The following is a 25,009-nucleotide window of genomic DNA, read 5'->3' as shown; positions in this document are numbered from 1 at the left end:
TAAGGCCTGCCCAGCGTGACGTCCGGCTGGGAGCGCTATGCGCTTCCTGTGCGGGCGGGGGGGATTCCCCAAAAGCGAGAGTGCGCTCTTTCGCGCATGCGCACAAAAGGGTGCACATCTCACTGAGGTTAAGTGCAGCCTCAGGGAGATTGCTGACAGTTCTAAAAATATTAAAAATAGAATAAAAAATTCCCCATGTCACATGAGATGGGACATGTTCATAATTAACATAATAACTTTATTAAAAGTTTTAAAACCCTGCATAAAACCTCAAACCACCGGTGGATGAGGTTTCATGTTTTATCTGTTTGCCGCCGGGGCTCCTGGCCTGCCCGCCAATCCTAAAGTTGGACGGGCAGGTTCACTAAGTACTTTAATTGATCTGTCAATCGTCTCAATTGGCCATTGACAGGTCGGCGGGCCCACAGCTGATTTTGCTGCGTCCCCGCCTTCCTGAAAATTTAAATGGGGCAGGATGACGTTGGGGGTTCCACCCGACATCATCCTGCGTCATTTCACGTGTCGGTGAGCGGGCCCCGCCCCCTGCTCGCCGATGGCAAAATTCTGCCCATTGTTTTGGCCATGCTCTATTCCATGAAAATTCAATTTTTCTTTTTAATACTAAGTTGTGCTACATCTGTTTTAGCAGTTGTTCTGTTTCTAAGATTATGTGGACCATTTAGTAAAATTTGGATGACTAACTAAAGCTTTGTTAACAACCGAGGAAATGATTCTCAGTGGCTCAGTAGGGGTGCACATGGTACTGAAACATTTTGGTCCATGTTTGTAGAAGGCTTCACATCTGTTTCCCCTTAGCCTTCTCTCTGATTAAAGAGTCATTTACATGGCCTATATACCTTCATGGAATGAAGACAGTTCTACAAAATTGTGCAGCTAATCATCACAGCACTGAGTGGTACAGTCATTTTTTTTCTCCCTAAGCTTCAGCCTCAATGTTAAGTTTCAAAGAGGCTTTGAAGGGCAAAAGCCAATCTAAAGGGGAGGAGTTTCCCATTCCAAATGCAAACTTGCACTCTACCTGCCAGATCTGGCACATGTACATATATGCACACACCTGCTGTAAAGAGCTCAAATGCAAATTTACAACAGATCTACCCCTTCACTTCAATACTTCTCTAGAGATGATAAAAATCAAAACAGAAGAAATAAATGCAACCAGTGTATGTTCAATTTATCTCCACATGTTAACCAGATTCGGAGCAGAATCTCAACGGAAACACGATTACTGTTCTTTGGTATTGGTGGCTTTTTAACCATTTATGAGCATGATTCTCTGGCAAGGCATTATCACAGAATTGTTATGGTGTAGAAGGGTGCCATTTGGCCCATCATGTCTGCACTTGCTCTCTGAGCATTTTAACTTAGTGCCAATCTCCTGTCTTTTCCCCGTAACCCTGCACACTGCTTCTATTTAGATAATCATCCAATGCCCTCTTGAATGCCTCAATTGAACCTGCCTCCACCACATTTTCAGGCAGTGCATTCCAAACCCTAACAACTTGCTGTGTGAAAAAGTATTTTCTCACCACACATTTACTTTCTTTTGCAAAAAACTTTAAAGCTGTGCCCTCTGGTTCTCGATCCGTTTACTAGTGGGAACAGTTTCTCCCTACTTACTCTGTCCAGGCCCCTCATGATTTTGAAAACTTCTATCAAGTCTCCTCTCAGCCTTCTCCTCTCCAAGGAAAACAGTCCCAACTTCTCTAAGCTTTCCTCATAACTGAAGTGTCTCATCCCTGGAACCATTCTTGTAAACCTCTTCTGCACTCTCTCCAATGCGTTCACATCCTTCCTATAGTGTGGCGCCCAGAACTGTACACAACACACAATACTACATGGCAATAAATTGAAAATAAAATTTTCTTCAGATTATCCTGGCAGTGTAGTAAGCCAAAAGAAAGTATTCCACAGACCCCGGCACAAACAGCAATGGTAACTGTCTGTGAGCAGTATCCAGCAGGTCCTCTCAGATCCACAATGTCCTCAGGAGGAATATCCTAGCATCTTACGTTGTGGGATTCTTACCATTGCAACTTAAATCATTTCTGCATGCTTGCTTAGAAAGTGACCTGTGTCCTAGGCTACAGTTTGTAGCCCTGGACAATATTTCCCCCATCAACCAACACCACCCAAAATATATTATCATAAAATATATCATCCCATTTCTGTTTGTGGGACCTTGCCATGCACAGAATTGAATCCCCTATCACTATCCAACAGAGGGCGATAGTGAGAAGTGACTGAGAAGCATTCTGGGAGAAGTCAGCGCAGTCACCGCAACTCAGAAGGGGATCGAGGAGGACCCACTGTCAAAGAACGGAATAGCCCCAATCATTACATTGCTGTAGTGTTTCCATCCCTCCCTCCTCAAACCCAAAAAAAGAGACAGGGAGAGGCAGTACCTTCAGGAGTGCACCAGACCTGCGAGGGACACTCTTCTGAAAGTGGATTTTTAAAAAAGCAGCTGATTGGTGAGTAAATCCTGGTGAGTTTTTTTTTCAATCTATTAAAGTAATTCATTGCTTAATACTGAGGTAGGAGCTAAAAAAAAGTATAAAGTAGCACTGTACAAGTATAATTAGTCAAGAAACAAGGTTCCTAGCTAACATAAATAAGGCCCCGAGCTAACGTATTTTTTAAGGGAGTAACTAGCTTAATCGAGAGGGACGTCATGGCAGGAGAACTCAGACCTGTGATATGCTCCTCCTGCAGGATGTGGGAAATGAGGGACGCTGGATGACCATGGGCAGAGGGTGTGTCAAAATACAGCTTCTAGCTAACTGGATTTCGGAGCTAGAGCTGCGGGTGTGCTCATTGTGGAACATTCACGATGCTGAGCAAGTCGTGGATAGCATGTTTAGCGAGGTGGTCACACTGCAGGTGAAGAATACACAGGCAGAAAGGCAATGGGTGACCATCAGGAACAGTAAAAGACTCAGGAAGGTAGTGCAGGAGTCCCCTGTGGTCATCCCCCTCTCTAACAGATATGCCGCTTTGGATATTGTTTGGGGAATGGCCTCTCAGGGGAAAGCAGCAACAGCCAAGTTCACGGCACCATGGGTGGCTCTGCTGCTCAGAGGGGTGGGAGAAAAACAAGTGGCAGGGCTATAGAGATAGGGGATTCAATAGTTAGGGGCACAGACAGACGCTTCTGTGGCCGCAAACGTGAATCAAAGATGGTATGTTGCCTCCCTGATGCCAGGGTCCAGGATGTCATGGAGCGGCTGCAGGACATTCTGGGGAGGGAAAGTAAACAGCCAGTGGTCGTGGTACACATTGGTACCAACGACATAGGTAAACTAAGGGATGAGGACCTGCAAGCTCAGTACAGGAAGTTAGGAGATAAATTAAAATGCAGGACTTCAAATGTAGTAATCTCAGGATTACTCCCAGTTCCATGTGTTAGCGAGAGCAGAAATAAGAGACTAGACCAAATGAACAGGTGGCTGGAGAAATGGTGTAGCCGGGAGGGATTCAGGTTCTTGAGGCACTGGGACCGGTTCTGGGGAAGGTGGGACCTGTACAAACCGGACGGGCTGCACCCAGGCAGAGCTGGGACCAGTGTCCTTGCGGGGGCTTTTGCTAGTTCTTTTGGGGAGTATTTAAACTAGTGTGGTAGGGGAATGGGATCCCAGGAGTAGGATCAGGTAGGTCAGATTCAGATCAGAAAAATGGAGGTAGAACATTAGGTAGGGACATTGTGAGAGGCATGGAATTACAGGAGAAGCAAAGTTTAAAAAGTGTCCAGCAAGGGAAATTGACAGGGTTAAACTGTTTATATTTCAAGGAGTATTACAAACAAGGTAGATGAGTTAAGGGCACAGGTAGACACATGGCAGCAGGATGTCATTGCTATAACGGAGACCTGGCTAAAGGAGGGACAAAACTGGCAGCTTAATATCCCTGGTTATAGAGTCTTCAGACACGATAGAGTAGGAGATAAAAAAGGAGGGGGTGTAGCACTAATGGTTAAAGAATCAATTCCAGTTGTGAGAAGGGATGATATACTAAATGGGTCAACAAACGAGGCTTTATGGACTAAGCTTAGAAATAAAAAAGGGGCAGTCACACTATTGAGGGTATACTACAGACCCCCAAATAGTGAAAGAGAGATAGAAGAACAAATATGTAGGCAAATTTCTGCTTGTAAGAACAAGAGGGCAATAATAGTAGGAGACTTCAAATATCCTAATATCAATTGGGATTCAAACAATATAAGGGGCACTGAGGGAGAAAAATTCATGCAATGTGTCCAGGAAAATTTTTTCAACCAATTAGTGACAAACCCAACGAGAGGAGATGCAATTCTAGACCTAGTCTTGGGAAACAAAGAAGGGCAAGTGGGTGAAGTGACAGTTGGCGACCAAATCAGGGACAGTGATCACAATTCAGTTAGATTTAGCATTACCATGGAAAAGGACAGAGATAAGGCAGGAGTAAAAGTCTTGAACTGGGGGAAGGCAAATTTTGCAGAAATGAGAAGGGACTTGGCTAAGGTGGACTGGACAGCACTGCTGGAGGATAAAACAGTGGAAAACCAGTGGGAAGCACTAAAAAGCGAGATCCTAATTGTACAAAGTAGACATGTCCCCTTCAAAAATAAGAGTGGTACTGCCAAATCTAGATCCCCCTGGTTGTCTAGAGGAATACAGGGGAAGATCAAACAGAAAAAGAAAGCGTACGATGGGCACAAAGAACTCAGCACTGCAGATAGCCTAGACAAATATAGGAAGTGCAGGGACGAAGTAAAAAAGGAAATAAGGAAATCAAAGAGAGGGCATGAAAAAAGATTAGCAAGTAAAGTTAAAGATAACCCAAAGATGTTTTACCAATACAGTAATGCTAAAAGGTTAGTTAAGGAAAAAGTGGGACCTATCAGAGATGAAGATGGAAACTTGTGTGTAGCTGCAGAGGCTGTGGGAAGGGTTTTGAATGAATATTTTGTCTCCGTGTTTACAAAGGAAAGGGAGGATGTAGTAGTCCAGGAGGAACACTGTGAGATATTGGACGGGATAGTCACAAAGAGAGAGGAAGTACTCGAAGGGTTGAAATCCTTGCAAATTGATAAGTTACCAGAGCCAGATGGATTGTTTCCGAGGCTGCTGAAGGAAGTCAGGGAGGAGATAGCAGATGCTCTGGCGATGATTTTCCAATCTTCACTAGATACAGAGGAGGTACAGGAGGACTGGAGAAATGCAAATGTAGTTCCATTGTTTAAAAAGGGATCAAAGGAAATGCCAAACAATTATAGGCCAGTTAGTCTTACATCGGTGGTGAGCAAATTAGTAGAATCAATCCTGAGAGATAGGATTAACTGTCATGTGGAAAGGCATGGACTAGTCAGGGATGGTCAGCATGGATTTGTTAAAGGAAGGTCTTGCCTCACAAATTTGATTGAATTCTTTGAGGAAGTGACAAGAAGGGTTGATGAAGGTAGTGCAGTGGATGTTGTGTACATGGATTTTAGCAAGGCATTTGACAAGGTCCCACATGGCAGATTGGTCAGGAAAGTAAAAGCCCATGGGATTCAGGGTTATGTGGCAAACTGGATAAAAGGTTGGCTTTGTAACAGGAAACAAAGGGTAATGGTCGATGGATGCCCTTGTGAATGGAAAGTTGTCTCAAGTGGTGTTCCACAGGGCTCGGTGTTGGGACCCTTGCTGTTTGTGTTATATATTAACGATTTGGACCTGAACGTGGGGGGCACGATTGGGAAATTTGCAGATGACACAAAGATTGGCCGAGTAGTGGATAGTGTAGAGGATAGCCATAATCTCCAAAACGATATAGATGGGTTGGTGGAGTGGGCGGTAAAGTGGCAGATGGATTTTAACATAGAGAAGTGTGAGGTCATACATTTCGGGAGGTCAAACAGTTACAGGGATTACACAATGAATGGGAATATACTAAGAGGGGTAGATGAAGTGAGAGATCTTGGCATCTCTCAGGTCCCTGAAGGCAGCAGTTCAAGTAGACAGGGTTGTAAAAAAGGCTTATGGAATGCTCTCCTTCATTGGCAGAGGTAGAGAATATAAAAGTAAGGATATAATGTCGGAATTGTATAAAACACTGGTGAGGCCACAACTGGAGTATTGTGTGCAGTTCTGGTCACCACATTACAGGAAGGGCGTAATAGCTCTGGAGAGAGTGCAGAGGAGGTTTACAAGAATGTTGCCAGGGTTAGAAAAGTGTAGCTACGAGGAGAGACTGGATAGGTTGGGGTTATTTTCCTTAGAACAAAGAAGGCTGAGAGGTGACTTGATTGAGGTGTACAAAATTATGAAGGGAATAGATAGAGTGGACAGGATAAAATTGTTTCCCTTGGTGGAGAATTCTAGAACCAGGGGACATAGATTCAAGATAAGTGGTGGAAGGTGTAGGGGGGACATGAGGAAGAACTTTATAACGCAGAGGGTAGTGAGTGTCAGGAATTCGCTGCCCAAGTTGGTGCTAGAGGCAGAAACTCTAAACTCTTTTAAGAAGTATCTGGATCTGCACCTTAAGTGCTGTAAGCTGCAGGGCTATGGGCCGGATGCAGGAAGGTGGGATTAGAAAGGGCACCTGGGTGTCCTCAGGCTGGCATGGACAAGATGGGCCGAATGGCCTCCTTCTGTGCTGTAACTTTTCTATGGTTCTAATTGCTGCCACATTCATCTGTAAAAGTGACTGCCTTTCAAAGTAGTTCATTGCCTATGAAATGCTTTGGGACATATCTGAAAAATATGATAAAATGTTATATAAATGCAAGTTATTTCTTCTGATGGAAGTATCAGAGGCCTTTGAAACACTGTCATACAAATGACCATATTAGATATGCTTCTTTTCATGCTCTAGGAGACCTTGTCAAGGGGATTCAGCAGGTAAACTCTCCACTACCTGAAGTCATGCCAAGCACAAGGGACGATGGTTGTGGTTTTGGAGATCAATCATCCCAGTCATAGAGTTATAGAAGTCTGCAGCACAGAAAAAGGCCCTTCAGCCCATCAAGTCTGTGTCGGTCAAACAAGTACCTAACTATTCTAATCCCATTTTCCAACACTAGGCCCATAGCCTTGTATGCCATGGCATCACAAGTGCACATCCAAATACTTCTTAAATATTATGAGGGTATCTGCCTCTGCCACCCTTTCAGACAGTGAGTTCCAGATTCCCACCACCCTCTGGGTGAAAAAGTTCTTCCTCACATTCCCTCTAATCCTCCTGCCCCTTGCCTTAAATCTATGCTCCCTGGTTATTGATCCCTCCACCAAGGGGAAAAGTTCCTTCCTGTCTACCCTACCTATGCCCCTCAATTTTATACACCTCAATCATGTCCCCCCTCAATCTCCTCTGCACCAGGGAAAATAGCCTGAGTCTATCCAATCTCTCCTCATAACTAAAACTCTCCAGCCCAGGCAACATCCTGGTAAATTTCTTCTGCACTCTCTCTAGTGCAATCACATCCTCCCTATAATGCAGATCCCAGAACTGCACGCAATACACTAGCTGTGGCCTATACAGCATTTTGCATAGCCTCCCTGCTCTTATATTCTATGCCTCGGCTAATAAAGGCAAGTATCCCATAAGCCTTCTTAACCACCTTATCTACCTGTCCTGCTACCTTAAGGGACCGGTGGACATGCACACCAAGGTCCCTCTGATCCTCAGTATTTCCCAGGGTCCTACCATTCACCGTGTATTCCTGTGCCTTGTTTGTCCTGCCCAAGTGCATCACCTCACACTTATCCGGATTAAATTCCATTTGCCACTGATCAGCCCATCTGACCAGCCAGTCTATATCCTCCTGTAATCTAAGGCTATCCTCCTCACTATTTACCACCTACCAATTTTCGTGTCATCTGTGAACTTACTGATCAACCCTCCTACATTCAAGTCTAAATTGTTTATAAATACCACAAACAGCAAGGGACCCAACACTGATCCCTGTGGAACCCCACTGGGCACAGGCATCCAGTCACAAAAACACCCCTCGACCATCACCCTCTGCTTCCTGCCACTCAGCCAATTCTGGAATAATTTGCCAAATTGCCTTGGGTCCCATGGGCTCTTACCTTCATTATCAGTCTCCCATGTGGGACCTTATCAAAAGCCTTGCTGAAGTCCAAGTAGACTACGTCAAATGCATTGCCCTCATCTACACACCTGGTCACTTCTTCAAACAATTCAATCAAATTGGTCAGACATGACCTCCCCTTAACAAAACCATGCTGACTGTCCTTGATTAATCCCTGCCTCTCCAAGTGTACATTAATTCTGTCCCTCAGAATTGCTTCCAATAGTTTCCCCACCACTAAGGTTAGACTGACTGGCCTGTAGTTCCGTGGTTTATCCCTTCCTCCCTTCTTGAATAACGGTACCACATTGGCTGTCCTCCAGTCCTCTGGCACCTCTCCTGTGGCCAGAGAAGTATTGAAAATTATTGCCAGCACCCCTGCTATCTCCTCCCTTGCCTCACTCAACAGCCTGGGATACATTTCATCCAGGCCTGGAGATTTATCTACTTTTAAGCCTGCAAGACCACCTAGAACCTCCTCCCTTTCTATGCTAATGTATTTAATTATATCACAGTCCTTCTGCCTGATTTCCACACCCATGTCGTCCCTCTCACTTGTGAACACCAACAAAAAATATTCATTTAGAATCCTACCTACGTCTTCCGGTTCCACACACAAATTACCACTATGGCCCTTAATGTGCCCTACTCTTTCCCTAGTTATCCTCTTTCTCTTAATGTACTTGTAAAATAACTTTGGGTTTTCCTTTATTTTACTTGCCAATGTTTTTTCATGCCCCCTTTTTGCTCTCCTAATTTCCTTTTTAAGTTCCCCCCTACACATTCTATACTCCTCCAGGGCTTCCACTGTTTTGAGCCCTCGGTATCTGCCATAAGCCTTCTTTTTTCTCTTTAGCCAATCCTGAGCATCCCTCGACATTAGGGTTCCCTGGAATTGTTGGTCCCACCCTTTATCTTTACTGGAATATGTCAGCCTTGAACTCTCCCTTTTTCCTTCTTGAATGAGTCCCACTGCTCTGACGCAGATTTACCTAAAAGTAGCTGCTCCCAGTCCACTCTCGCCAAATCATATCTGATCTTATTAAAATTGGCCGTCCCCCAATTTAGAACTCTGATTTCTGGCCCATCCTTGTCCTTTTTCATAACATACTATCACTATCTTCAAAATGTTCCCCTACTGATACCTCTACCACTTGCCCAGCTTCATTCCCTAAAATTAAGTCCAAGACTTGTAGGGCCTTTTACGTACTGGCTTAAAAGCTCTCCTGGATGCATTTTAAGAATGCTGCTCGCTCTGAGCCTATCACACTATGACTAACCCAGTTAATGTTGGGGAAGTTGAAATCCCCCACTATTACTAACCTACTATTTTTACACTTCTCTGAAATTTGCCTACATATCTGCTCTTCTATTTCTCTCTGACTGTTTGAGGGCCTGTAGTACACTCCCAGCAATGTGATTGCTCCTTTTTTGTTTTTAAGTTCTACCCATATGACTTCATTGAGGAGCCTTCCAAGATGTCATCCCTCCTTACTGCTGTAATTGATTCCTTGATCAATATTGCGATATCCCCTCCTCTTTTACCTCCTTCCCTGTCTCACCTGAAGACCCTATATCCTGGAATATTGAGCTGCCAATCCTGCCTCTCTCTCAACCATGTCTCTGTGACAGCAATGACATCATACTTCCTTGTGTTAATTTGTGCCCTCAACTCATCTGCCTTATTCGTCAGACATCTTGCATTAAAATAAATATCATCCAACCTTGCCAAGCTTCCTTGTCCCTTAATTGGCCTATAATTTCTATGCCTTCCAGACTCACTTGCTCTCTCTTCTAATTTTGGCTGTGCATCTCCCCCTGCTGAACCTCCTTTCAGGATCCCGTCAAGTTAGTTTAAACCTTCCCCAACAGCACTAGCAAACCTCCTCGCAAGGATGTTGGTCCCATTCCGGTTCAGGTGCAACCCGTCCGCCTTTTACAGGTCCCACCATCCCCAGAAATGGTCCCAATGTCCCAGAAATCTAAAGCCCTCCCTCCTGCACCATCTCTCCAGCCACGCATTCATCTGGACTAACCTCCTATTTCTATACTCACTATCGCGTGGCACCGGAAGTAATCCAGACATTACTACCTTTGAGGTCCTGTTTTTTAATGTGTTTCCTAGCTCCCTAAATTCTGCTTGCAGGACCTCATCCCTCTTTCTACCTATGTCATTGGTACCAATGTTTACCACGACCTCTGTCTGTTTGCCCTCCCCCTTTAGAATGCCCTGCAGCCGTTCAGTGACATCCTTGACCCTGGCACCAGGGAGGCAACATACCATCCTGGAGTCACGTCTACGGCCACAGGAAGGCCTGTCTGTTGCCCTTACTATTGAGTCTCCTACCACTATTGCTCTTCCCCTTTTTTCCTCCCCCCAACTGTGCAGCTGAGCCAGTGCCATGAGTGTGGCTGCACTCCCCAGAGGAACCGTCACTCTCACCATTTTCCAACAGAGAAAAACAGTTCTCGAGCGAGATGCACCCTGAGGATTTCCTGACTACCTGCCTGACACCTTTCTCCTGACTGATGGTCAACCATTCCTTCTCTGTCTGCACTTCCGTAAGCTGTGGGGTGACCATGTCTAAAAACGTGCCATCCACGAAACTCTCAGCCTCGCGGAAGCACCTCAGTGCCTCCAACTGCCGCTCAAGCCCCGGAACTTGGAGCTCAAGTAGCTGCAGCTGATGGCATTTCCTGCACACATGGTCGGTCAGAGCGCAAGGAGCATCTAGGACTTCCCACATGCTGCAGGCGGTACATAACACGGGACTGAGCTGCCCTGCCATGCCTCTAGTTGAAAAAAACCCTTACTTTAAGTTAAATACAGTAAAAAAACGTTAAATTATTTATGTACTTTAAATAAAAACTAGAACCCTTACCTTTCCTTAGCTTAATCTATTTTAAACTGGAGAAAAACACTTACCCACTACTCACCAATCAGCTCTCACCTTTGTGCTGATGTCACTTTTTGAAGCTTCCCCACACTCACACTGGTTCTGATCTCTCCACCGCTCTCTTGCGTTGTCTTGTGATGTCACTCTTGCTACTTTCAACAAGAACTGGCTGCAGGACACTCTTCCCAGACTGCTTCACCGTGATGCTGACCGCAGGACACACTTCCCAGTCTGCTTCACCATGATGTTGCTGCAGGACACTCTTCCCAGCCTGCTTCACCATGATGCTGACTGCAGGACACTCTTCCCAGTGACTCAGTTCCAGGACATCACTGCAGGAGTTCCTCGAGGTAGAGTCCTAGGCCCAACCATCTTCAGTTGCTTCATCAATGACCTTCCCTCCGTCATTAGGTCAGAAGTGAGGATGTTCTCTGGTGACTGCACAGTGTTCAGTTCCATTCGAAACTCCTCAGATAATAAAGCAGTCTGTACCCCAATGCAGCAAGACCTGGACAATATTCAGCCTTGGGATGGTATGTTAGCAGGTAGCGTTCATGCCACACAAATGACAATCATGAACATTTAACCATCTCCCCATGACATTCAAGGACATTACCATTGCTGAATCCCCCAGCATCAACAACCTCGGGCTACCATTAACCAGAAACTGAACTGGCGCAACCATATAAATACTGTGGCAACAGGAGCAGGTCAGAGACTGGAGTATTATGTAACAAATGACTGACAGCCTGACTCCCCAAAGACTTTTCACCACTCACAAGGCACAAGTCAGGAGTGTTGTGGAATACGCTCCACATGCCTGGATGAGGGAAGCTTGAACAACACTCAAGATTCTCACTCTCCTGCACAAAGCAGCCCATTCGACCAGCACCCCATCCACCACTGGTGCAGCGTGGCTGCAATGTGCACTATCTAGGAGATGCACTGCAGCAATTTGTCAAGGCTTCTTCGACAGCACCTCCCAAAACCATGACTTTTACTGCCTAGAAGGACAAGGGCAACAGGTACATAGGAAATCAACCACCTGCAAGTTCCCCGCCAAGTCACACACATTCTGACTTGGATACTTATCACCGTTCCTTCACCGCTGGATCAAAATGCTGAACACCTTATCTAACAGCATTGTGGGAACACCTTCACCACACGGACTGCAGGGGTTCAAGAAGGCAACTCACCACCACTTTCTCAAAGGCAATTAGGGGTGGCTTGACCCTGCCAGTGACACCCACAAAAGGGTTGGTCTCTCACTCAACAAAATACTCCACCCGCCCTCCCCCAGACTTACACCTCCAGCTATTGTTATTGATGGGGACACTTTAAAAGTCATTGAACACTTCTTATATCTCAGCAGCTACATTTCTCAAAAAGTCACCATTGAAGAGGAGATTCAACATCGAATTAGCTGTGCCATCACCGCCTTCCAAAAGTCGTGCCACCGGGTCTTCGACAACAAAGATCTCCATAAGAGGACAAAGGCTTTAGTACCCATATGGTAATACTGGAAACACCTTTCTCTGTACAGAGTCTTTATGTGGTCTAGATAACACAATTATAGGTGGAATTGTATGCAGTGTAGATGGATGCATAAAATTACAAGGAGGTACTGATAAATTAAGTTAATGGGCAAAACTGCGCCAAATGAATTTCATTGTAGGCAAGTGTGAGGTCATCTATTTTGGAACTAAAAATGATTGAACAGGATACTTTCTAAATGGGGAAAAACTAGAAACAGCAGAAATCCATAGGGACTTGGGCTCCAGGTACACAGATCGTTAAAATGTCAGGAACAGTACAGTAAATAATCAAAACGAATATTAGAATGCTGGCCTTTATATCTAGAGGATTAAAACACAGCAGGGGAGAAGTCATGCTTCAGCTATACAAAGCCCCAGCAGACTATGCCTACTGAGGACTGTGAGCATTTCTGGGCACCACACCATAGGAGGGATCTTGCCAGGGACCGTAGCTTAAGTTTACTGGAATGATATCTGAACTCTAAGGATGGAACTACGAGGACGGATTACACTAGAATCCTCTGGAATTTTGAAGATTAAGGGATGATTTGATCTATGTTTTCAAGACATTAAGGGAAACAGAGCAGATTGGGAGAAACTATTTTGCTGGTTGAGGCGTTTAGGACTGGGGGCACAGTCAAAAAATTAGACCCTGACCTCTCAGGAGTGAAATTAGGAAACAAAAGATGGTAGACATTTGAAATTCTCTTCCACAAACAACAACGGATGTTTGATCAATTGCTAATTTTAAAACTGAAACAGATAGATTTTTGTTAGCCAAAGGATTTGGGACTAAGGCAGGTATATGGAGTAAGGTCGCAGATCAGCCATAATCTCATTGAATGGTGAAAGAGACTCAAGGTGCTAAATGGTCCACTCCCTTTTATGACAGAACTTGGTCTCTGAAATTGGGGATAAGATCCTTTGCTGAACTTAAGTGGATAAGATCATAATCATAAGATCATAAGAAATAGGAGCAGCAGTAGTTAATTCGGCCCATTGAGCCTGCCCTACCATTCAATAAGGTCATGGTTGAGCTGAATGTGGCCTTCACTCTACTTTCCTGCCTGTTCCCCATAATCCTTGACCCCTTGTCAATCAAAAATCTTTCTAACTCAGCCTTGAATATATTCAATGACAGAGCATCCACTGCTCCCTGTGGAAGAAAATTCAAAAGTCTAACAACGCTCAGAGAAAAAAAAATCCTCCTCATCTCCATCTTAAATGGGAGACTCCTGATTTTTAAACTGTGCCCCTTAGTTCTAGATTACACCGCAAGGGGAAACATCCTCCCAGCAATTACCCTGTCAAGCCCCCTCAGAATCTTGTTGTTTCAATAAGATCGCCATCTCATTCTTCTAAACTGCAATGAATATAGGCCTAACCAGCTCAGCTCTGCCTCATTAAACAACCCCTTCATCCCAGAAATCACCTTCTCTGAACTGCTTCCAATGTAATTATATCTTCCTTAAGATAGAATACCAAAAGTGTACACAGTACTCCAATGCAGTCTAAATGTTTTAAATTAATTCATGGAACGTGGGTGTCGTTGGCTAGGCCAGCATTTATTGCCAATTGCCCTTGAGAAGGTGGTGGTAAATTGCATTCTTGAATCACTGCAGTCCATGTGGTGCAGGTGCACCAACAGTGCTGTTAGGGAGGGAGATTGACCCAGGATTTTGACCCAATGACAGTGAAGGAACGACAATATAGTTCCAAGTCAGGATGGTGAGTGACTTGGAGGGGAACTTCCAGGTGGTGGTATGCCCATGTATCTGTTGCCCTTGTCCTTCTAGATGGCAGTGGTCGTGGGTTTGCAAGATGCTGTCCAAGGAGCCTTGGTGAGTTCCTGCAGTGCATATGTAGATGCTACACACTGCTGTTACTGTACGTCGCTAGTGGAGGGAGAGAATGTTTGTGGATGTGGTGCCAATCAAGCGGGCTGCTTTGTCTTGGATGGTGTCGAACTTCTTGAGTGTTGTTGGAGCTGCACTTATCCAAGTAAGTGGAGAATATTCCTTCACACTCCTGACTTGTGCCTTGTAGATGGTGAATAGGCTTTGGGGAGTCAGGAGGTGAGTTACTTGCCACGGGATTCCCAGCCTCTGACCTGCTCCTGTACCCACAGTATTTGTATGACTGATCCGGTTCAGTTTCTGGTCAATGGTAATACCCCTAGGATGTTGATAGTGGGGCATTCAGCGATGGTAATATCATTGAATGTCAAGAGACGATAGTTAGATTCTCTCTTGTTGGAGATGGTCATTGCCTGGCACTTGTGTGGCATGAATGTTACTTGCCACCTGTCAGCCCAAGCCTGGATATAGTCCAGGTCTTGCTGCATTTGGACATGATCTGCTTCAGCATTTGAGGGGTCTGGAAGGTGCTAAACATTGTACAATCAATGAGCATTCCCACTTCTAACCTTATGATGGAAGGAAAGTCATCGATGGAGCAGCTGAAGATGGTTGAGCCGAGCAACAGTGGTAGCAAATGCTTCCCTACTTTTATACTTCATTCCCCTTGCAATAAAGACTAACATTCCATTTGACTTCCCAATCACGTGCTGTACCTGCATGCTAGCTTTTTGCAATTCATGTATAAAAATTCCCAGATGCCTCTGTCCCACAGACTTTTTTGCAATCTCTCTCCATTTAAATGAATATTCTGCTTCTCTATTCTTCCTGCCAAAGTAGACGTGCACAATTTCCAACATTATACTCCACCTGCCAAATTTTTTGCCTACTCACTTAATCTATCTATATCCCTTTGCTGACTCCGACAAGATGGTTTCCCCTTTGCCCAATGCATTTGGTGTGGCGCATTCTGGGAAAGTCCTCATTGAAAGTTACAAAAATCTTACAGAGTAGATGCAGGGAGGATGTCTCCCCTGGTTAGGTGGTCTAGAACCAGGGGACATAATCTCAGAATAAGGGGTAGGCCATTTAAGAATGAGATGAGAAGGAATTTCTTCACTCAGAGGGTGATGAATCTTTGGAATCCCACAGCCCAGATGGCTGTGGAAGCTCAATCATTGAGCATGTTCAAGACAGAAATTGATAGGTTTCTGGATACTAGTAGCATGGAAGGATATGGGGACAGTGCAGAAAAATGGCATAGAGGCAGATGATCAGCCATGATCTGTTTGAATGGCAGAGCAGGCTTGATGGATCAAATGGCCTACTTTCCCACTCCTACTTTCCTATATTACTTCTGTCAAATTTTTGCCCACTCAGTTAAACCCATCTATATCACTTTGCAGATTCTGTGTCTTCTTCACTACTTACTTTCCTAGGTAAGTAAATTCCTCCTTATCTCATTCTTAAATGGCCTGCCCCTTATTCTGAGACTATGTCCCACCCAGCCAGGGAGAGCATCCTTCCTGCATCTACCCTGCAAGAAATTTGTAACTTTTAATGAGGACTTTCCTAACTTATAATGGACTTTAATTCCCCGAATGTAGACTGGGGAAGTGGTAGTGTAAAGGGTGGAGAAGGGCAAAAGTTCCTAGATTATGTTCAGGGAAATTTTCTACAGCAGTATGTGTCCAATCCAACAAGAAAATATGCACTGTTGGACCTGGTTCTTGGAAATGAGGTGGGCCAAGTAGATCAAGTGTCAGTGGGGGAACATTTAGGAGACAGTGATCATTGTATTGTACGTTTTAGGATGCTGGTAGAAAAGGACGATAGGCAATTCAGAGTAAGAATAATTAACTGGACGAGAGCCAACTTTGACGAGGCAAGAATGGAGCTGGGCCAGATAGACTGGAATGAAAGACTGGCAGGGAAAACTGTAGCTGAACAATGGGCTACCTTCAAAAAAGAATTGATTCGGGCTCAGTCAAGGTATATTCCATTGAAAGAGAAAGGTAGGACAAACAAATCCAGAGCTCCCTGGATGAAAAGGGAGATAGAAATTAAGATAAAGAAGAAAAAGTGTGCTTATGACTGGTGTCAGGTAGAAAATACAATTGAGAACCAAGGGGAATATAGAAGGTTCAGAGGGGAGGTGAAAAAGCAAATTAGAGAAGTGAAGAGGGATTATGAGGAAAGACTGGCAGCCAACATAAAGGGGAATCCCAAAGTAAAAGGGTGGTAAAAGGAGTAGGGCCAATTATGAACCTAAAAGAAAATTTACACATGGACGAAGCGGCCATGCCTAAGGTATTAAATGAATACTTTGCATCCATAGATGCAAAGGCTACCATGGCTACCCAGGCCAAGGTGGCAGACGAGGAAACTCTGTCACTAAAGGTGTTCAAAATTGATAAGGAGCAAGTGTTGAAAAGACTGTCGGTACTTAAAGTTGACAAGGCACTGGGATCGGATGAGGTGCATCCAAGGATATTGAAGGAAGTGAGAGTAGAAATTGCAGGGGCCCTGGCCATAATTTTTCAGTCTTCCCTAGACTCAGGGGTGGTGCCAGAGGACTGGAGAATTGCAAACATTACGCCCTTGTTCAAAAAAGGCTGTGAGGATAAGCCCAGCAATTACAGACAAGCCAGTTTTATTTCAGTGATGTGCAAGATTCTAGAAACAATTATTCTGGATAGAATTAATAGTCACATGGAAAAATATGGGTTGATAAGGAAGGACCAGCATGGATTTCTAAAGGGGAAATCGTGTTTAACTAACTTGCTGGAGTTTTTTGAAGAGGTAACAGGAAAGGTTGATGAGGGAAATGCTGTTGATGTGGTGTACATGGACTTTCAAGAGGCATGTTATACAGTGCCACACAATAGACTTGTGAGAAAAATTATTGCTCATGAAATAAAAGGGACAGTAGCAACGTGGATACAAAATTGGCTGAGAACTAGGAAACAGAGGGTAATGGTCAATGGATGCTTTTCAGGCTGGAGGAAGGTTTGTAGTGGAGTTCCCCAGCGGTTGGTATTGGGACGCTTGCTTTTCCTGATATATATTAATGATCTAGATCTTGGTGTGCAGTGGACAATTTCAAAGTTTGTGGATGATACGAAGATTGGGAGTGTTGTAAAGTGCAAGGAGGATAGTGTAGAACTTCAAAAGGACATAGACAAGTTGGTGGAGTGGGCAGATAGGTGGCAGATGAAGTTCAATGTGGAGAAGTGTGAGATGATGCATTTTGGTAGGAAGAACATGGACAGACAATATAAAATAAGGGGTGAAATTTTGAAGGGGGTGCAGGAGCAGAAAGAGCTAGGTGTATATGTGCATAGATCATTGAAGGTGGTAGGACAGGGGCGGGGAGAGCAGTTAATAAAGCATATAGTATCCTGAGCTTTATTAATAGGGACATAGAGTACAAGAGCAAGGCGGTTATGCTGAATTTATATAAGACACTTGTTAGACCTCAGCTGGAGTATTGTGTACAGTTCTGGGCGCCACATTATGGGAAGGATTTGAACACATTGGGGAGAGTGCAGACGAGGTTTACGAGAATGGTTCCAGGGATGAGAAACTTCAGCTATGAGGATGGTTTGGAGAGGTTGGGACTGTTCTCCTTGGAGAGAAGGCAGCTAAGAGGAGATCTGATAGAGATGTTCAAAATCATGAGAGGGCTGGACAGAGTAGATAGGGAGCAGCTACTCTCACTCATAAAAGGATCAAGAACGAGAAGGCACAGATTTAAAGTGATTTGGAAAAGAAGCAAATGTTAAGTGAGAAAAAGCTTTTTCACACAACGAGTGGTTTGAGTCTGGAATGCACTGCCTGGAAGTGTGGTGGAGGCAGGTTCAATTGAGGCATTCAAGAGGGCACTAGGTGATTATTTGAATAGAAACAATTTGCAGGGGTACAGGGAAAAGGCAGGGCAATGGCACTAGGTTATAATGCCCATTTGGAGAGCCAGTACAGACATGATGGGCCGAATGGCCTCCTTCTGTGTCATTAAAGTTCTGTGATTCTGTGATACTTATCTTTGTGTCATCAGCAAATTTAGCAACCATTGGCTCAGTCCCTTCATCCAAGTCATTAATACAGATTGCAAACAGTTGAGGTCCCAGCACTGATCCCTTTGGCATTCCACTAGTTAGTTTGCCAACCCGAAAATGACCCATTTATCCCAACTCTCTGCTTCTAACCATAATAATATGTTACCTCCAACACCAGAAGCTCTTACCTTGTGTTCTAACCTTCAAGTGGCATCTTACCAAATACCTTGAGTTCTACTTGTCACCAATCCCATGGTATAACTGCCCAAAGAACCATCGATGTTGATGTGAAGGGCACAGATTAGAAAATGTTCCACTCCACAGTATTAACAATCTTCACAGTTCTTATCCAATTTTTTCATCTCCTCTCCCAATCATGTCCTCAACTAGCATCCACCCACGCATGCACAAGGAAAGGTCATTGGAAAGCAAATAGGTTGAAGAACCTTGGCTGATTTTCCCAAATTTTCCCTCCATTGTGCAAATCCTATCACACACAGAACCAATTGGCTCACTTGCACTGCTCCAAAACTTGAATTTTTTGAAGTCAAAGTTAATGTGAGTTTTTATGTATATTAAATAAGAGAATGCAGTTAAATTGAAGCACAACGTAATCAGTTAATGTTAAAAAAAAAGAAAGATTTTCATTTATATATCACTTTTCACAACCACTGGACATCTTAAAGCATTTTTACAGCCAATGAAATACCCTTTGAAGTACTGTTTTAACCTAGGAAACAGTCAGCCAATTTGTGCACAGCAAACTCCCACAAACAGCAATCCAATAATGACCAGATAATCTATCTTTGTGATGTTGACTGAGGGATAAATATTGACCAGGACACCAGTGATACCCTGTTCTTCTTCAAAATGGTGCTATGGGACCTTCTACATTCACCTGAGCAGAAAGATGGGGCCTCAGGTTAACACCTCATTCAAGAGGCAGCACCCTTAACCATGCAGCACTCCCTCAGTACTGTACTGGAGCTGTACTGAAGCCCTGGCGCGGAATTTTACGCCGGCAGGGTTTTACAATCCCGCTGAAGTCAGTGGACTTTTGAACAGCTCACCGCATTTTATGGCCCCATCCCCACCGCGACAGAGCCATAAAATTCTGCCCTGGAGTGGGACCTCAACCCAGAATCTTACGATTCAGAGGCAACAGTGCTACCAACTGAGCTACAGCTGACACCCACAATTACAATGTAAACTTCTGGCATACTCAGTACTCCAGCAGATTCAAATTGCCTCACATTAAATTTCCTTTCAATTTGCTATGCAAGTTCCTATTGCCATCAATACTATTTCATATTTTATTCAACTCTTATGTTGATGGATAGACAGCTTTCCCTTGGTTAATTTACATCAGTGTTTACCAGTAGTCATGAACATTGAAGCAGCAGGTTATTTAATGATGTTACTTGTCTCTATTAGCAGTCAACTTCATCATGTATCAATCAGTTACACAGATGCCTTTGCTATTAGTCCATTTTGAAACACAAGCAACAACCTTTATAGAAGGAGCAGGATAGTGTACCAATGGCAATGTTTTACCAACTTTCCTTCACTTAAGTGACATAGGCCTGAACAATTCACCTCTGCCTGCAGCATTCCAGAACTTGGAACATCAAATGAACAGCTGGTGCTCCCATATCCAGTTGGATCACAATACACACCAATATGTTAAAGTCATTGCAAGGCAGCTATGAATCAGCTAATATTCCTCCACCCCTTTTCATTTTCTCTCACTTTGTCCCTTCCATTCTCCTGAAGAGCCTGCTACATGAAGGACAGATTCATAAATGGCATTGATTTTTCTGTAATGCCTAAATTGTGTCTGTATAACTGACCGCCTCTTCATCCATAGGGGCAATGACACCCGAGTCCAAGCTGTTCGCATTCAAAATGGAATATTTTAAACCACACTTTGTTAATTTGTAAGTTATTTGCAGGTTATGGCATGTCGACTGTGTACCTTTCATCAGACTGTACAGACTCTGATGAAGGATACACCCCTGAAAAATCATAATTCTTTTTACTGATTACAGATGCTGTCTCTGTGTATTTCCAACATTATTTCATATTTTCCTTTTCTCATTCAAATGTCCACATCCTTATACTTCCAGTGAGGGCCACTGGAAAGAGACCAAAAGCATAAACCCCATTATTTTTCACTCCTAATTCCACTACATTCTATATTGCCACCTCAGTTGAGGCCAACTAACTGAACACAGTAGAAATGAAATCTTAGACTTTCCCAGGATACGCCACACCAAGTGCAGTTAACCAGTGGACAAGGGGTGAACCTTCTTGCAGGCATTTGCAAGGGGACATAGACAGGTTAAGGGAGTGGGCAAAAATTTGGAGTATAAAATGGGAAAATTTGAACATCCACTTTGACAGGAAGGATAGAAAAGTGGTATATTATTTAAATATAGAGAGATTGCAGAACTCAGAGGTACAGAGGGTTCTGGGTGTCCTGGTACACAATTCACAAAAAGTTAACATGCAGGTACAGCAAGTGATTAGGAAGGCAAATGTAATGTTGTCATTTATTGCAAAAGGAATAGAATACAAAATTAGGGAAGTTTTACTACAGTTGCGCAGGGTGTTGGTGACACTACATCTGGGGTTCTATGTACAGTTTTGGTCTCCTTATTTAAGAAAGGATATAAATACATTAGAAGCAGTTCAGAGAAGATACACTCGTCTAACACCTGGGATAGGGCTGGTTATCTTATGAGGAAAGGTTGAACTGGCTGAGCCTGTATCCATTGGAGTTTAGAAGAATGAGAGGTGATCCTATTGAAACATGTAAGATCCTGAGGGTATTTGACAGAGTGGATGCTGAGAAGGTGTTTCCCCTTGTGGGAGAGACTAGAACTTGGGAACACAGTTTAAAAATAAGGGGTCTCCCATTCAAGACAGAGATGAGATTTTTTTTCTCACAGAGGGTCGTGAGAACTCTCTTCCCCGGAGAGCAGTGGAGGCAGGGCCATTGAATAGTTTTAAGGCAGAGATGGTAGATTCTTAAGGACAAAGCAGCCCGCTTGATTGGCACCACATCCACAAACATCCACTCCCTCCACCACCGATGCACAGTAGCAGCAGTGTGTACCGTCCACAAGATGCACTGCAGGAATTCACCAAGGCTCCTTAGGCAGCACCTACCAAACCCAAAACCACTACCATCTAGAAGGACAAGGGCAGCAGACACATGGGAACACCACCACCTGGAAGTTCCCCTCCAAGTCACTCACCAACCTGACTTGGAAATATATCGCCGTTCCTTCACTGTCGCTGGGTCAAAATCCTGGAACTTCCTTCCTACCAGCACCTTGGGTGAACCTACACCACATGGACTGCAGCGGTTCAAGAAGGCAGATCACCACCATCTTCTCAAGGGCACCTCGGGATGGGCAAAAAATGCTGGCTCAGCCCACATCTCACGGATGAATTAAAAAAAAAACAAGGGAGTCAAAGGTTATTGGGGGGGTAGGTGAAGTGTGGAGTTGAGGCCACAATCAGATCAACTATGATCTTATTGAATGGCGGAGCAGGTTTGAGGGGTGAATAGCCTGCTCCTAATTAGTATGTTCATCCGTTCTTTTTATTAATTTATCTTTGAAGCTTGAAAGAGCTTCTTTCAGAATTAGCAAAATATGGTTTTAAAATATATAAACGTAACATTAAAAGCTGCTCAGAAAAATGAGCTACGGTCTTAGTGTGGCCTCACCCTGGAGAGTTAGTTTAAATGTCAATTCTCCTTTCGAAAAGTGGTTATTACTTCATTTCTGCCCCATCCTCCGGCAAGTCTGCGAAAAATGTAATGGATTTAGTAAAGTGTATATATTTAAATGTATAAACTCAACCTGAAATCAAAGTAGATGTTTGAACTAATAATTCAAGAATTAGGAAGACTGAACAATGGAAACATGGAGAGGCTTTTCCCTCAGCCATTGGAGAGTTCAGAAAACATTGCTGTCATCTGAATCTGAAGGTTTGAAAACTGCCTGTGTCTTCCAATTTGGAATGGGCTTTTCTGATTAATGGAACACAGTATCCTTTCCCATATGGGGATGTTATTCAGTTATGGCTAGGCAGCCCTCTAACGATCCGTGATGACTTTCACGCCAGAGGGTGAATGATTTAGGCACAATTACTGCCAGTGGATCAAAAATTAACCTGCAGTTAATTACCAGGGAAATCCACATTCAGCGGAGAAGAACATTGATCTCCCGCTTCCTTATCTCTTGAGAAGTCTCTGCAGTTGGCTGTGGACTTCTCCCCTTTGATCTTCTTCCTAGACTGCCCCCTCATCAAATTAACCCCTTCAAAGTGACATTGTTAATCTTCAGGCCCCGCAAAGAATCGATACATCGCATCACATTTAACCGACCTGATCCACGCAGCTTTACAGGGGAGGGGGCGCCCTTGCGTGTTGCTATGGGGGCCCTCCGGGGCTATGGGCCAAGCTCTGGAAAATGGGACTAGTGCTGTCAGATCTTTGTTGACCGGCGCCGACAGGATGGGCCGAACGGCCTCCTTCTGTGCTGTAAACGTCTACCACATTCAACACTGTCATCCCAGAAGCACTGTCTGAAGGCTCGCCATTCCCCCCCCCGGCACTGTGCTGGTAACATGACTGGATCAGCCCCCCAGCTCCAGGAACACTCCCTCCCCCAGGCCACTTAAACGGGGCTCCTAATTCAGAGAAAGAGCAGATGCTGGAAACCCTCCTCCTTTCCCTCCAGGTCGCATTAATTCTCTGCTTTGATTCGCCCAGGGTGAATCGTGGCAAAAAAAGGAACAGATTGCACCAGATGTTTCAATGAACGTGTAGGGCTCCAGATGAAAGGGACCCTCCCCCATTCCCCCCCCCACCACCCCTGGTCAAGACTTGCCAGGTCCGGGAAATGCCTCGGGACCTGGGTGCTCGGAAGCAGCCGCTTTTATTTTATTGCATTGTGCCCGCCTAGTGTTCTCCGCACAGGAACCCGGTAACCCTTCCCCCTGAAACTTTCCAGACAGGCTGAAGTCAGGTTAAAAGCTGTTGAGATCTCCGACTCGCACCATTCATTCATTCCATACAACCAGAACAGAGAGGCAGCTGTTATTCTCCCGTCTGATCTTGCACACTCACCGCATCTTATCCTATCCCTACAAGTTTTCCTGATACAATCGGCTCTGGGTCGTTACGTCTCCCTTCAATGTGCTGGAACAGCAAGTCCCTGCTGCGACTCTTCAGGAAGCGTTGACTATAAACAGTTTCCACCGCGTTTCTGCTTTTTTAACTTGCGGTCCCAGCCTTCAGCCTCCTGGCCAGTTTGTTACTGGTGGATTTCGTGTCGTCCCCAACCTCCTCTTATATTTCAACAGCAGGACTGCAACGATCTGACTGCTGCTCCAGTACCCCCCCAAGCACTGCAGTCCAGCCCTCACACTGCACTCAGCCTCTGAGAACACACATTTCCCCAGTCTGTTGGCTTTCTGACACGTTATCAATCTCGTCTCTCTCACTTTCCCACACTCGGATCTCACTATCGCTGTAATAAATCTTCCTGCCTCAGCCTGCCTTTGTATCCCGTTCCAATCCTCAGCACAAGCTCAACTCAAAACTCACCTACTTTATGGGTGAGGGTGAGAGGTGGGTGGGGGGGGGTGGCTTTGCTCGGTTACTCCAGGTCGATGCCCTCTCTTGCTGAAGCTCGTTCTTTGCAGGAATCTAAGTGCTTGATTGAGCAGCTCTGAAGAGGGCAGCCCTCACTCTCCCCACCTCCTTTCTTTTCTCTCTCTCTCTCTCTCCCAAACACATGCACGACTGGAGAGAAATCTCATGATGTCAGAGCTCCGCCTCCCTTCCCCTCCCCCGACTCCTGGGACACCAGGAGTTCCCAGCCAGACTGACCTAACACGGTTTGAACTGATTTTGTCTCTGTTGGACAGGCTATATTATAACATGGGGAAGGATCCAACGAGCTTCACTTTCAAGAATTAACACAAGCTCGGGAGCGCGAACACTTTTTTTTTAACAATGCACTTATATCAGTGGGCAATGCTTTAAATGCAAAACAGAACATTGAATGTAAAATGTTCTATTCTTCCAACATTTTAATGTCTGGTTGCATCTGCAGAACAGGCCTGGATGCAACACTGTCTTAGACATATGATCATATTTTTAGGTTATTTTTTTTTTCAATTTCTACTTAAATCCAGCTGAAAACTCGCTGAGAAACTATGATTACTTTTTTGTGTGCCTGTTCTTGGGGTGGGTTGGGAGCGGGATGCTGCTGTTGTGGACGGGACAGTAAAGACTGAGAGGATGGACACATTAGCTGCGAGCTGCCTAACCAAACTCTTAAGCACAACTCCAACCAGCGTTGAGACAACGCTGGAACTGCCTCAGTGATATTTTACATCAAATGTGTGGTTACAATGCTGAAAACAGACCGTTTGTAGGCCATTCGGCCCATCGAGTCTGCTCTGCCATTCAGTGTGTGTTCGTGTTTCGTCGAATCATAGAAATTTTACGGCACAGAAAGAGGCCACTTGGCCCATTGTGTCTGCACTGGTCGAAAAATGAGCCACC

At 44.5% G+C, this 25,009-nt stretch overlaps 1 protein-coding gene across 6 annotated transcripts in view; it reads right to left on the bottom strand.

The window, feature by feature from the left end:
• Positions 1-24,209, bottom strand: part of lhfpl2a (LHFPL tetraspan subfamily member 2a) — a 216,624-nt gene extending 192,415 nt beyond the window's left edge. For 4 of the 6 annotated variants that reach the window (XM_078563376.1, XM_078563360.1, XM_078563370.1 and 1 more), the window contains exon 1: positions 23,564-23,656. The gene's annotated coding sequence lies outside the window, so the exon portion shown is untranslated. Of the gene's footprint in view, positions 1-23,563; positions 23,657-24,043 lie in introns of those variants that run through there. The other 2 variants (XM_078563365.1, XM_078563390.1) reach the window with 1 other exon arrangement.
• Between the last annotated feature and the right edge of the window lie 800 nt (positions 24,210-25,009).

This window comes from Cetorhinus maximus, chromosome 2, assembly GCF_964194155.1.
Source record: "Cetorhinus maximus chromosome 2, sCetMax3.hap1.1, whole genome shotgun sequence".
NCBI lineage: Eukaryota > Metazoa > Chordata > Chondrichthyes > Lamniformes > Cetorhinidae > Cetorhinus > Cetorhinus maximus.
Note: the sequence above shows the minus strand (reverse complement) of the source record. Positions and strands in the feature narration are given on the sequence as shown.